The sequence below is a fragment of the Dromiciops gliroides genome, chromosome 2, assembly GCF_019393635.1.
Source record: "Dromiciops gliroides isolate mDroGli1 chromosome 2, mDroGli1.pri, whole genome shotgun sequence".
Lineage (NCBI taxonomy): Eukaryota > Metazoa > Chordata > Mammalia > Microbiotheria > Microbiotheriidae > Dromiciops > Dromiciops gliroides.
The window spans coordinates 260,897,197-260,912,330 of NC_057862.1; positions in this window are offsets into that span (position 1 = coordinate 260,897,197).

Below are 15,134 nucleotides of genomic sequence, written 5' to 3' on the forward strand. Positions count from 1 at the left end.
CAAAATTGTCCTGGACATTTATATAAAAATTATTTCCTAATCATTGGGCAATGTATAAGACATTCAACAAGCATTTATTCTTTTTTTTTTCTTTTTTGTGAGGCAATTGGGATTAAGTGATCAGGATTAAGCATTTTCACTGGCTTACAATTTCTCTTCTTTTTCTTTTTTTTCCAGGGCAATGAGGGTTAAGTGACTTTCCCAGGGTCACACAGCTAGCGTTAAGTGTCTGAGGCCGGATTTGAACTCAGGTCCTCCTGACTCCAGGGCCAGTGCTCTATCCACTGTGCTACCTAGCTGCCCCTCAACAAGCATTTATTAAGTGCCTATGATGTACTAAGCATTGTGCTAAATGCTAAGGATACAAAGAAAGGCAAAAAAATATTACCTGCTTTCAAAGAGGTTGCAATTTAATGGGGGAAATAATAAGCCAACAACTATATATAAATGAACTATAGACATGATATATTGGAGATAATCAACAGAGAGAAGACACTACCATTAAGGGGGATTAGGAAAGTCTTCTTGTAGAGCATAGTATTTGAGCTAGGACTTGGAAAAAGGCAAGAAGTCAGGAGACAATGAAGAAGAAATTGTAAGGGCAGCTAGGTGGCTTGGTGGATAAAGCACCAGCCCTGAATTCAGGAGGACTTGAGTTCAAGTCCAGCCTCAGACACTTGACACTTACTAGCTGTGTGACCCTGGGAAAGTCACTTAACCCTCATTGACCTGGAAAAAAAAGAAAGAGAAATTGTAAGCCAGTGAAAATGCCCAGTTAAAAGATGGTGTGCCTGGTTTCAGGAACTGCAAGGGGGCCATTAGCAATGGATCACAGAGTATTAGAGGGTAGGGAGAAGAGAAGTAAGGTGAAAGAAGTCTAGAAAGGCAGGTGGGGCCAGGTTATGAAGGGCTTTGAATGCCAAGCTGATGATATTATATTTATTCCTGAAGATGATAGGGAGCAACTTCCCTGGGTCTTAGTTTCTTCATCTGTAAATGACTACATGATCTCTGAGGTTCCTCTCAACTCTGGATCTTTGATCTTATGATGTTTAGTCACTTTCAGAATTCTTAGGCAATTCTCCAAGACTAAGTTACAGAGAAGTTGCTGACCCATGAGGGAGGGAAGGAATGGAAAGGAATAAGCATTTATACAGTGCCTACTATGTGCCAGGCATTGTGTTAAGCACTTTACACATATGATCTCATTTGATCCTAACAACAACCCTGAGAGGCAGGTGCTGTTATTACTCCATTTTACAGTTGGGGAAACTAAAGCAAACAGCCTAAGGGACTTGCCACGGGTCATACAAGCTACTAAGTGTCTGTCTGAGGGAGGATTTGAACTCAGGTCTTCCTAACCAGTCCTCTATCTACTGTACCACCTAACAGCCAGAAAATCTTAGATTCTCCCTTCCTTGGGAGTAGAGGGGAAAGCCTTCCACAATATGTCCCCACCCGTCTATAAACAGATTTTTAAATCCTTGAGAACAAGAATTTGTTTTTATGATTTTTTTCCTGCATTTCCACAAGGATCTCTCTTACTACTCCCCCTGCTAATTTTTTTTTGTTTGCTTTTGTGTGAGGCAATTGGGGTTAAGTGACTTGCCCAGGGTTACACAGCTAGTAAGTGTCAAGTGTCTGAGGCCGGATTTGAACTCAGGTCCTTCTGAATTCAGGGCTGGTGCTCTATCCACTGTGCCACCTAACTGCCCCCTCCCCCTGCTAATTTAAATATGGACTGTCCCAAAAGTCTTAGGGCAGTTAAAAGTTAGTGCCCTAAGATTTTTGGAATATCCAGTAAATATTAAACATTTACTATCTATCACGAGCTCTTTTAGGTGCTCAATAAATACAGGTGAAAAACAATACAGTTTTGGGGGGGGGGTTTTGCGGGGCAATGGGGGTCAAGCGACTTGCCCAGGGTCACACAGCTAGTAAGTGTTAAGTGTCTGAGGCTGGATTTGAATTCAGGTACTCCTGAATCCAGGGCCAGTGCCCTAACCACTGCGCCATCTAGCTGCCCCCAACAATACGGTTTTTGCACTCAAGGAGCTTACAGTCTAATGGTTTATTATCTTTTATCCTAAGTTTGTAAATTTCTTGGGATTAATGACCCTGTTTATTTCTTCCCATAGTGTCACCCACATAGAAAATGATCAGTGCTTTTCTATTGTTGAGTTAGGGTTATTTGTCTTCTACTTTGGTTTTTAGTAAAAAGTCCAAGGTAAGGTCTTTTGTCCTAATTTTCCATCAGAAGATTTGAGAACTTCAGGACTCTGGAGCTGGTTGTGGGTTGAGGGTGAAGAAGATGAGGATTATGAAACTGGAGAGAAATTGGGGCAAAGTGAGAGGAATTAAGGAGGGAAACAAACCAAACTCATATTGATTGAGTACTTTCCTTGCCTGAAGCTTAGCCTGTTTCCTGCTAGCCTTTAAAAAAAAAACCTCTGGGGATTCAGATAGTACACTGATCATGGGAAGATTTTTTTGGTTGTTGTGTTCTTAGTTTAAATCTTTAATTTTGGGGGGGCAGCTAGGTGGCACAGTGGATAAAGCACCGGCCCTGGATTCAGGAAGACCTGAGTTCAAATTAGGCCTCAGACACTTGACACTTACTAGCTGTGTGACCCTGGGCAAGTCACTTAACCTTCATTGCCCCACCAAAAACAAACAAATCTTTAATCTTGATAGTTTTTGTTCTGACTGTTCATTCTAACCATCTGAAGTAGACAGGCTGGTGGAGTGATTAAATGGAAGAGAAAAATCACTGGGGTGGGGGATTCTCAAGACCTGGATTCCATCACTCATTGGCTGTGAGTTTCCATTTAATCAAAAGTTTCCATTTAATCAAAAACACCTGCCTTTCTTACCTCCCAAAATTGTTGTAAGGATCAAATGAGATGATAGCCATGAAATTGGTTTTCAATTCCATTCAACCATTTAAAAGCACTCTAAGAACATTAGGCAAATGATTTCACCAGTATGAGGAAATCTCACTATGGATTCTCCCTTTACCAAGGCAGATCTGCAAGTCATCTTTTGTAACAGGCAGGTTTAGAAAGTTGCCTGAGGCACTGAGAGGTTAAGTGACTTGCCCAAAGTATGAAATATAGGTAGGACCCAAAACTAGGTCTTCCTGAATTTTAAAGGAAGGAAGAGAATAAACATTTTACTATCTTCCAAGCACTGTGCTAAACACTTTGTAAATATAATCTCATTTGATCCTCATAACAACCCTTTTGAGGTAGGTCCACATTTTACATTTGAGGATTAAGTGATTTACCCAGGGTCACACTAGATAGTAAGTATCTGTCTGAGGGTAGATTTGAACTCAGGTCTTCTCTCTCTCCATTGTTCCACCTTTTTTGCTTTTCAGATGTGTCAGACTCTTCATGACTCCTTTTGGGATTTTCTTTTCTTTTTTTTTGGTGGGGCAATAAGGGTTAAGTGACTTGCCCAGGGTCACACAACCAGTATGTGTCAAGTATCTGAGGCTGGATTTGAACTCGGGTCCTCCTGAATCCAGGGCCAGTGTTTTATCCACTTTGCCACCTAGCTGCCTCTCCATTTGGGGTTTTCTTAGCAAAAGACACCAAAGGGGGTTGCCAGTTCCTTCTTATTTTACTGATGAGGAGACTGAAGTAAACAGGGTTGAGTGACTTTCTAGTAAGTGTCTGAAGTCATATTTGAATTCAGGTCTTTCTCATTCCAGGCCTGGTGCTCTATCCATTGTGCCACCCAGCTGTAAACTCTGAGTCACAAGTCAAAGTGGAAAGCTTTTTACTGGTTTTTGTTTTTGTTTTGTTTTTAACGTAACTCTGGACCAACCTCATAGTGAAGGAGTACATGACTATAGCAAGGACAAAATTGTAGGCTTCCTCTCCTAGAATCAGCAAAGTACTAATCAGTCAAAAGAAACTGGCTTCCTTGAGATCTTGAGGACCTCCTCCATGCATGATCAGATAATCTTCAAAATTTAGCGTTGAGTTCAGAAATCCAAATAAAAGTTTTTGAGGCTAATTCTTTGTCATATTCAGTAAATAACACATTCCTTTGATTTCCTGGATCCAGTGATCTTTATTTCCCAACTAGAATATAAACTCCTTCAGGGCATGGATCCTGTTGTGTTCTTAGCATAACACTAGAAAATGGCTGTAGTGAAGGGGGAAAAAGATGGGATCTGTAATCAGAGGTCCTAGGTTTGAATATGGGCTCTGCTGCTTAATACCTGTGTGACTTTGAATATATTTCCCTTTCTGAGCCTCAGTTTCCTCATTTGTAAAATGAGAAGATTGGATTAGAATCAATGTTCATAGACTTTTTTGTGTGTGTCACAGACCCCTTTGGAAGTCTAGTGAAGACTATGGGTCATTTCTCAGAATAATTGAGGGAAATGCTACATTTCACTTAGAGGTTAGTGAAAACAATTGAACAGCAACAACAACAGATGTGCCAGACATTGTGCTAGGGATATAAAAAGAGGCAAAAGATAGTCACTGCTCAAGGAGCTCACCATCTAATGGGAAAAACAACATACAAATAAATGTGTTTGCACAAGCTATATACAGGAAGAATAGGAAATAAGAAAGGAAGGTGCCAGAATTAAAGGGGATTGGAAAAGGCTTCTTTTAGAAAAATGGGATTTTTAATTGGGACTTGAAGGCAGTAGGTATACAAGGAGATATAGGAGAGAAAGCATTCCTGGCATGGGGGATAGCCAGAGAAAATGCCCAGAACCCAGTAGAGTATCTTGTTTGTGGAAAAGCAAGGAGGAAGGACACTTTCAGTGAATGGAAGAATATGTGTTGAGGAGCAAGATGTAAGATATCATTGGTTTTGGGGTTTGGGGGGAGGTTCTCTTATGTGCTTATGTGAAAATGATCCATGAACCTCTTGGGGATCCATGGACAGCAGGTTAAGAGTTAAATCAGTGTTGTTAAACTTAAATGGAAAAGGGACCACTAAACCACATAGGAGGATCTGGACTGCTGTTCCTTGACTTAAAAAACCACAAATTAACATTGTCTATGTTTTATTGTATTTTTATTTACTTTGTTAACTATTTCCCAATTACATTTTAATCTGGTTCAGGCCCCACTCAGAATTTTACTAGCCACAATGAGGCCCATGGGCTTTGACACCTCTTGACTAAATGATCTCTGAGACCCTTTCTAGTTCTAAATCCTTTGATTCCAAGAGGTTGATATTCAATAAAAGTTTGTAACAAAAGTGAAAGAAAGATAGGGAAAGGAATGGAGGGGGATCAAGAGACCTACTAGATTTTGTTTCCAGTACCCAAAATGACTTGGTTGAGTGCCATTGTCCAAGTCTTTTCTTTCTTACCTCAGTTTTCCTATGTATGAACAGGATATGCTGGAGCCAGCTCAAACCATATTGGGAGAGCCAAGAGTTCAATTTTCAGCTTAAAAATTTACACCTCAAAAATCAGCAAATACTACAAATGAGGGCTTCATTTATTGTTCTGTTGGTTGTCTAGACTTAAGAAAGTATTAATAATGCAGATTAAACTTTAAAAGGCATTGTGAATACCCTTTACCTTCTTCAACCCCCGCCCCCCTTCCTCACCCCCCCCCACCTGTTGTTAAACATTTTCTAATACATTCCTGTCTATGAGAAATAGAGTCTCGCCCTCTGCCTAGGGAGCTTGAGCTAAGGAGAATATACTAAGTGTTCTGAACTCCCTCCCTAAAGGGCAGATACTAGAGAAGTATGACCTGGCATTGTGACATTTTGACAGCCTATTCACCATTATCCAATGTCTAATTCCTCTGGCTTCTCCTTTTCTGGGGTTGTTTTTTCACTCCTTCACCCACCAAAGACTGGGCCAAAGAAAGGAGAGTCAGCTAGTGTTGCTACTTACTAATACTTCCTGGCAAAAAGGTCAGAGTTTGAAATGAAAGTAACTGAGCTTTATGTTCTCTCCCTTTATCCCAAAAGGTAGGATGATAATAATGACTTTTTGGAATGAAACCTGTGGTTGCCTCAGGACAAAGAACTTTGGGTGAGGTAACTCTCTCTTATGAAAGCATAAGGGCAACTCTTCTGCAACAAATCTTAGTGGATTGCCCTGGGGCACTGAGAAATCAAGGGACTTGCTCAGGATCATGCAAATAGTAAGAGTCAGAAGCAGGATCTGAACTCAGTTCTTCCTGATTCCAAGCTGGCTCTCTCTACCACTTTACCTTTCTTTCTGTTAATAACAAATAAAAACAAGATTTACATTTATGTAAAAAACTTTAAGATTTACAAAACACTTTCCTCACAATAACCTGTGAGGTAATGAGTTCAAGTATTATGTCCATTTCACATCTGAAGAAATCTTCTGTGAGGTTAAGCAATTCACCCAAGATTATACCCATAGACATGGCCCCAGATACTCTGAATTCAAGACCAATGTTCTTTCTATTACACCAGGATGCATGATAACTATTTCAAGAACTCAAGTCAACAAATATTTATTAAATACCTATATTATATGCAATGAAAACAAAAACCAAGACAAAAAACACAATCCAAACCAATAACAACCCGCTAAAACAGTCTTTGTCCTTAAGGCATTTATATTCTCATACAATACTGTTCACAAGTAAGTAAATAAAAAGTTTGGGTCTAGACGTATGATTTTAATGGTCTAGAGAATGACTGAGGAACAGTCTCATACTAACATAGACCTGTAACTGTTCTGTGATTCATCCTAGTCTTAAGAGAGTTTCCTAGGGACCATAAAAGCTGAAGTGACTTACCCACAGTGACATAACCATATATGTATGACACAAGACTTGAACTTCCTGACTGTAGGGTCTACTCTCTCCCTTACTCCACACTGTCTCTCTCTATACTAAAAAGTGCAATTTGTTTTCAAAAGGGATCACAGGGAGGATCGTGTAGGTAAATGAGTATATTGTCTAGGACAAAAGTTGGCAAACCATGACCAACAGAATCCTGGCCACCATCTGTTTGTGTATGACTCTTGAGCTAAGAATGGGGTTTTTTTTTACATTTTAAAATACAATAAAATTTTATTTAAAACTGTAAAACAAAATTCTTAGCACAGATGCTGGTTGAATTTGGCCCTCAGGAAGTATTTTGCTTAAACCCCAGTCTAGGAAAGCTTTTCAGAAACAGTGACTGACTTTGTGTGCATTTGGCCCTTCCTGATACTACACTTATTCTATCATGTGTGGGCAGAAAAGGATATCCAAATGTGAAAAGTAGTTTGAGATAATACTGGGGACCTGAGAGAAAGTTGCATCAGTATATCAGCTAGATGTACTGAGAGGACCAGTTTGAAAACTTCTCAAAAACAAGTACAGACTGAAGATGTGGATGGCTACAAGACACTGTTATCTGCTCATTTACATATGATTTGTTTTGAATGACATATATAGATATAGATATACATACACATACATAGAGAGAGATACACATACACAAGCATATACAAACATATGTGTGTATATACATACATACGCACAAATATACAAACTATGGAAAAATTCTGTTGTTAGTCTATATTATACCTGCTCAAACTGTGAACTTTGGATTTTTCCACCTGGATTATAAATGGATCACTACTAATGAGGAAGTCCTGATTTAAGACATTAGAAGCCACAAGAGAAGACAGAAAACAGAAGAAGACACAGCAGCTGCCTAAAGAGAGAAGCTAATATCAGAAATATTCTCCTATTTGAAAGTAGTGAGGGAAGAGGATAATTGGAAGATAAGAACAGCTGTTTAAGGAGAAGTCAAATGAGAGATCCAACTGAAACCAAATAGGCCCAGAAGATGATGGGATACTGATTGGGGGGAAACAGGATTCTTCTGTATGAAGAGCTGGCTGAGCTCATTGCCCTGTAGCTCCAATTGCAGTCTAAGAAAGGGGAGATTTCATATTAAGACAGGCTTCACATCTGCCTTGCTGTGAGCTATGTTGATTGAAAAAAAAAAGTTGCCTCACTTTACTGAGAGCTAATTAGATAAAATTGAACCCTCTGCTATTTGAAAAGCAGGATGAAGAAAGATTGCATTTGCCCTATCACTATCTATAGTTTGAGAGAAGGGGAACCTTTCAGGGGCTTGCCTGCTCTTTACTGAACTCTATGGCTTGAGGAGGGGAGATCAGACCTGATTAGCCTGGCAGATTCCAGACTTAAAGGAACTGCTGTGCTATTGGGAAAAAAAAGTATGGTGCTATGCCTTTACTAAAAGAGCTTAATACTGCTTCAATGGCCTGAGTAACAGAGAAGCAGCTCTGTCCAGCAGGAGACAACAGAATTGTACAGAATATTGCTTAAACAAACAACCAACTTAACCAAGGTACATGGATTTTTCTACTCAGGTGCCTCACTGATAGGTTTCTGTGTGCCTACTCTCTCCTTCTGATACTCTCCTTTATTTGTGGGAGAGTGTGACCCAGGTTTATGGGTAAACTATTAAATTTTTATTATTTTTTTGCCTTCTATTGAATAAATGTTATATTTGGATTATTATTGCTTTTGCCTTCTTGTTTAGTAAATATTTCACATTTAAGAGTTTAAGTAACATTATGCCTTCTTTGTGTAAATGGGAATCACACTGGTGGGTTCTTAGAAACTACACAGACAAGTAGTAAGAATACATTCCCCCAACGACAAGGTTGCTATTAAGTCCCTAAGAGTGAGTTATAGAAGCATGGTCCCAACCATGGCTGGCCCACTGTGGGAAAGCCCTCCCAGACCTGACAGAATACATATAGTTTAGAGTGAATAAGCCAACCCAGAAAGATAAAATGAGGTACAGGTGCTACACAGGTTTGTTCCTAGCATAGGACCTGACTCAGTATTTGCTTAATAAATGTTTATTGGTTGATTGATTATGATCTCAGGATGTAAGCTCCTTGGGGACAGAGATTGCTTTTATTTTTGTTTTTCTATTTCTAGGGGAAAATTTGGTGATACAAAAAAGAAGCATCAGTAAGAATTTTATTTTTAAAAACATCTCAACAAGCATTTATTAAACACCTACTCAGTGCTTGATTTTTTTTCATTAATTTACTTTAATGTTCATTTATTCAGGCACTGGGGGCACTAGGCAGCGCAGTGAATAAAGCACTGGCCCTGGATTCAGGAGGACCTGAGTTCAAATCCAACCTCAGACACTTGACACTTACTAGCTGTGTGACCCTGGGCAAGTCACTCAACCCTCATTGCCCCACAAAAAAATCCCAAAACCCCCCAAAAAAAAACCCACAACATTTATTCAGGCAAAAATTAGTCCTTGTTCCCAAGGAGCTTACATTCCAAGGGGGGACACAACAACATGTCTTGTTGAATAGGTAGATGACATGGCCAGAACTATGCATTAGAAAAAGCACTTTGGGAACTGAGGAGAGGAATAAAGAGAAACTTGAGTCAGGGAGACCAATTAGAATGCTATTCCAATAGGCCAGGCCAGAGATGAAGAGGTGGCTGTGTGAGTGAAGAGAAGGGTACATCTATGAGAGATGCTGGGAAGGTAGAAATGACAAGATTTTTAAAAAAATTAATAAAGATAGTTTCCAACTTTTGTTTATACAAGCTTTTCAATTTCAGATTTTTCTCCCTCCCTTCCCTCCCTTCCCCCTCCCCTAGACAGCAGGTAATCTGATATAGGAGATATATATATATATATATATATATATATATATATATATATATATATATATGTGTGTGTGTGTGTGTGTGTGTGTGTGTGTATATATGTATATATACATATACACACACATATATATGTATATACATATATACACATAATAACATTAAACATATTTCTTCATTAGTCATGTTATAAGAGAAAAATCAGAGTAATGATGAAGAACCTCAAAATAGAAAAACAACAGCACCAAAAACAAAAGAAATAGTATGGTTCATTCAGCATCTATACTCCACAGTTCTTTTTTTTTTCCTGGATTTGGAGATCTTCTTCTATCATGAATTCCCTGGGACTCTTCTGTACCATTGATGAGAAGAATATAGTCCATCACAGTAGATCAACACTCAATGTTGATGATACTGTGTACAATGTTCTTCTGGTTCTGCTCATCTCACTCACCATCAGCCCATGCAAGACCCTCCAGGTTTCTCTGAACTCCTCCTGCTCATCATTTCTTACAGCACAATAGTGTTCCATTGTATTCATATACCACAACTTGTCCAGCCTTTCCCCAATTGATGGGCATCCCCTCAACTTCCAATTCCTTGCCACCACATAAAGAGCAGCTATAAATATTTTTGTACATGTGGGTCCCTTGAAATGACAAGATTTGTCAGTGTATTGGAATTATGGAATGAAAGTGAGGAGTAGGTGGTTGGGAAGATAAATGGTTGTGCCCTTAACAATAATAGTGAGGTTCAGCAAGTAGGAGAGTTTAAAAGGAAAGATAATGAGTTCTGTCTGGACACGTTGAGTTTGAGATGTCTATAGGACATCCAATTAAAGATGTCAAAAAGGAAGCTGGAGATGTGTGACTGTGGCTCAGCAATGATAAGAGGTCTGTACATATAGATCTTGGAACCGTCTTCATAGAAACAATAGCTGAAGCTATGGAGATGATGAGATCACCAAGTGAAACAGTATAGAGGGAGAAGAGAAGGGGATCCAGAAAAGAGCTTTGAGGAACACCCAGAGTTAGTGGGCATGACATAGATAAAGAAATAGAAAAGGAGTCTGAGAAGTCAGACAAATGGGGAATTAGGAGAAAGCAATGTCACAAAGCCTAGAAGGGACATCTTATCTAGAAAGAGGAGGTAATCAATAGAATCAAATGCTACAGAAAGATCAAAGAGAATATGGATTTGGAGAAAAGCCCTTCAAGCTCTTAAATTAAGTGATCATTAGATACTTTCTAGAGGATGGGTTCTGTTGAATGATGAGATCAGAAAACAGATTGCAAGAAAGTTTGGAAGAGGTTAAGAGGAGATGAAATGGAGGCATTAATTGTAGACTGATTTCTCAATTAGTTTTGCCACAAAGGGAAAAAGAGAAAAGGACGATATCTAAGAGAAATAGTCAGATCCAGTTAGGGTTTTGTTTTGTTTTGTTTTTAAAAAGATGGAGATGTGGGCATTTTTGTAGGCAGCAGGTAAGGAGCTAGGAGATGTGGAGAAACTGAATATAAGATAGACAAGGGGGGTGATAGTAAAGGTAATTTGCTGGAAGAGATAGCATCAAAGGTGCACATAGAGGGATTTGCCTTGGAAAAGAGGAGGGCTGACTCTTCATCTAAGACCAGAGTGAAGGAGGAGACAGTGGATGAAGAAATGTAAATGATGTGAGATGAGAAGGAGGAAAGAACAGGGAGTTCTCACCCCAAAACACTTTTCTGTAAAGCATAAATCGAGGACCCCTCAGCTGTGAGAATACAGGAAGTATCCATATGCAGTCTAACTTGCTCTCCTTTTATTCAGTTCTGAGCCTAGTTCATTGTCTGAAATGCTTGTCTAAGATACATATCTGATGTACTGTCTATCTCTATATCTCTCTATCTCTATATCTATCTATCAATCTATCTATATTGTATATCTAATACTATATATCTTAGTACTGAAGTACTAAGTCATTGACTCATCCAACCAACTGTATGTCGTAATCTGAGCAATACTTTTGTGGAGACTGGGTGTCCCTGTCTCAACCCACCCTGGACGAACAGCAGCCACTCATGGGCCAAACCCAAAATAAATTGGCCTAGAAGCTGCAACCTACTCTGTTTTTCTGACCTTGACTGGTTTACCCCTCTTTAGGGAGCATGGTGACTCTCTACTCTTTGACACTCTACATATCAGTGATAGGACTTAGTGGAGATACCTCATGAGCTCTAGCCCTGCAATATCTCCATCCATTTGATTTTTCATGAGTGGTTTACCAGGCCAATCTCCTTTGAATGGTCTCAGAAAGTACTAAAGAGTTACTATAGTAATATAGACTTAGATATAGTTGGTACAAGGCTATTATAAGTATGAATTGACAATAAATCCCTCTTCTTTCTGGACTCTGGTGCAGGACAGCTCCCCATAACAGGGTGGCAAACATCTTTGGCAATCATATCTCCCAGGTTTTTTCTCTTCTTGATACTGATACTCAGAGAATTAGGGAATGGTGTTATCTCTGGGTTTTCATCTTTCAAGGAATCTTATGTGCCTTTAATAATTGCTTTAGTGTCTCTACCTTGTTGGAAGAAAGACGTTAAGACTACATTTTGGTTTATCTAAATCAAATACCTTTTTGCATTAATAAAAATAAACAGAATGGTCTTGTATTACCCACATCTCTCAGTTAATTGTATGCCTGTGAAGATGTAGTCCACTATAGAAAATGGTTTTGAAAGTCTGACCCTTACCTCTTCATATATTTATTAAAGATATCCTTAATTTGTAATCCTTTCTCATAAAAATACTATAGAGATGAAAAATCAGGAATATAGGTCAGTATTTGCTGATGTTTTCATGGTTTCCTTTTGTTTCTTTATGTAGTAATGCTATCTATACTATTTTCCACTATTTTGGAATCTTTGATTCTTTGAAATCTCAGAAATGAATCTCAGGTACCTTTAAAAGTGTCACCTAATAAGTTATAGTTTCTTTCTTTTCCATCTATTTCAAGGACCAGAAAGGAGAGGAGGAAGGATATATTTGGAAATGAAATTATAAAAAACCCCCACAAAGATATTAAAATACAATACAATAAAATGGGTTTTGCTCATTTCAAACATACAATAAAATGTGACACCCACAGTACATATTTCTTTTGTATAAAGTTGGTCAGGTACAGTCACTTTTCCCAATTTCATCTTCTTTAGTGCTATTCCCACTACTTTACATAGTACATTGGGTACTAAGTTGGTAGGATCCAAATGTGATGTCTCCACTGTCATCAATGGTGAGAATACATCCCTATGGAAACCCTGGCAAATTTGTTCCATTTCATGTCTGTTCATTTTCCTCAAATTTCAACCATAAATGCTCTTAGAATGATCTGACCCAGTTGAGTCCCATGCCAATATTTCTGCAAGCTTGCTCTCCTCTTCACTGTTTTTTCACAATTTTGTGAGGCTCACAATCTTTAGTCATAAAGATGTAGTCATATAACATTTCATAAATGAGCTTGTACTCTAAAATGGTGTTGCCTTTGGCTTCCAGGTCTCTCAGCAAGGAGATCAAGTATTTGCTGACTGAGGTGGCTTCTTGGCTTTTCACTTTTCTCTTTCTTGTTGTGGTTACTATATATCAGTTAAGTTTCTCTAAAATAGTGATAATCAGAGTTAACCTTTATTTCCCAGTCAATAGCTTACCTATATTGGTGAGGTTCACCTGGTATCTTTTTTTTTTTTTTTTTTGGTGAGGCAATTGGGGTTAAGTGACTTGCCCAGGGTCACACAGCTAGTAAGTGTCAAGTGTCTGAGGCTGGCTTTGAACTCAGGTCCTCCTGAATCCAGGGCGTTGCTTTATCCACTGCACCACCCAGCTGCCCCCACCTAGTATCTTTTTCTCATCTCTATCCTTCGGATTAATCATTGATAGTTTGATCACCTCTAATCCTTGGGGAAGTGAAACTACTGTTTTGAAACTCTTACCCTGGAGTTAATTTATCTTGAGTGAACACTAACTTTCATGACCACTGTAATGATTGGAATGACGCCACCTACTGGAGACTTGCTGTGGAGAGCTCCACCATGAGGAAAATGCCTCAGAGGCATTGTGGCTTTTTCTTGGCGTCAGGAAATGACGCTTGCTCATGGGTGCTGTCTATCAAGTCTACCAGCCAATCAACTGGAGGAGCCTCCTATGGTCTGGGAGGAGACAGGAAGGAGGAAAGGGAGCCTGCGCAGAGAGCGCGGGCCTTTTTTGGCTTCCGGACTTGATGGTGGTGGCGGCAGAGGACTTCACAGGAGATTTGAGGAAAGATAGGAATGCCAGACTGTTAGAATTCTGTTCTCAATCTTTTTCTTTCTATTTTCCAATAAACCCTTAAAAACCTAAACTCGTTTTATCAGTGATTTTTAGTCAGTTTCCCCCAAACTGGGGGAACACATTAGAATCCACATTTAGAATCTTAAATTACACACCCCAAATATTTAACCTTCCCCTGAACTAAGCTTCATGTCCCATTCAGTCATTCCTTCACCACTACCTCCTCATTTCTTCCCACCTTGACCATCACTCAGAGTACCATGCCTCCATTATCCATGCCCTCTAATTCCTGGGAAAGTTAATCTATTCAGTTTATGGAACTCCTGTTCTCAGGTTCAACCGTATTGAGAGAACACAAATTTATTTGACTCACAATTTCTAGCTGGCCCCATTTGAGACCAGACTAGGCTTCCTATTCCATTCAGTCATCTACCTGCCTCTAGCATTCACACTCCCACCTTTCCCTTCCTATCTCTTGTTCTGGGCCAGTAATTTAAAAAAAATCAAATTCATGGTTCCATTGTTTTGTGGAAAGAGTGTATCAAATGACTGCTTTATGGATCAAGTCACCATCCCCTGATTTCCTACACCAAAACTGCCTTCCCTGGCCACTGCTCCCCTAAAGGGGTCATAAATTTGAATAAGCTCATAAAATCACCAAATTTAAGAATTGGAAGGGATATCAGCAGCCTTTTGGTCCAACCAATGCACAAAAGAATCCTCACAATAATATACCTGACAAGTGGTCATCTAGCCTCTGCCTGAAGATTTCTAAGGATTTCTATCTACACCTTTAGAGATAAACTGTTCTACTTTTGGTTAGAAAGGTGTTTTTTTTTACATCAAGTTTAACTCGTTCTCTTTGAAACTTCCACTCATTGCTCTTAGTTCTGCTTTCTGGGACTAAGGAGAACAAGTCTTATCCCTTTTCTACATGCTTGAAGGCAACTATCATATCTCTCCCTTAGTCTTCTTTCCTTAAGGTTTTAAGATGGCCAACTCCTTCAACTGGTCCTCCTGGATTCAAAGCCCTTCACTATCCTAGTCGTTCTCCTTTTGGACACTCTTATGCTTACCATTATCCTTATTAAACCAGGGTTCCTAGAAATGAACACAGTATTCCAAATGAACTCTGCTGATGGCAGAGTACATTGGGATTATAACCTCCTTGTTCCTGGAAGCCATTCC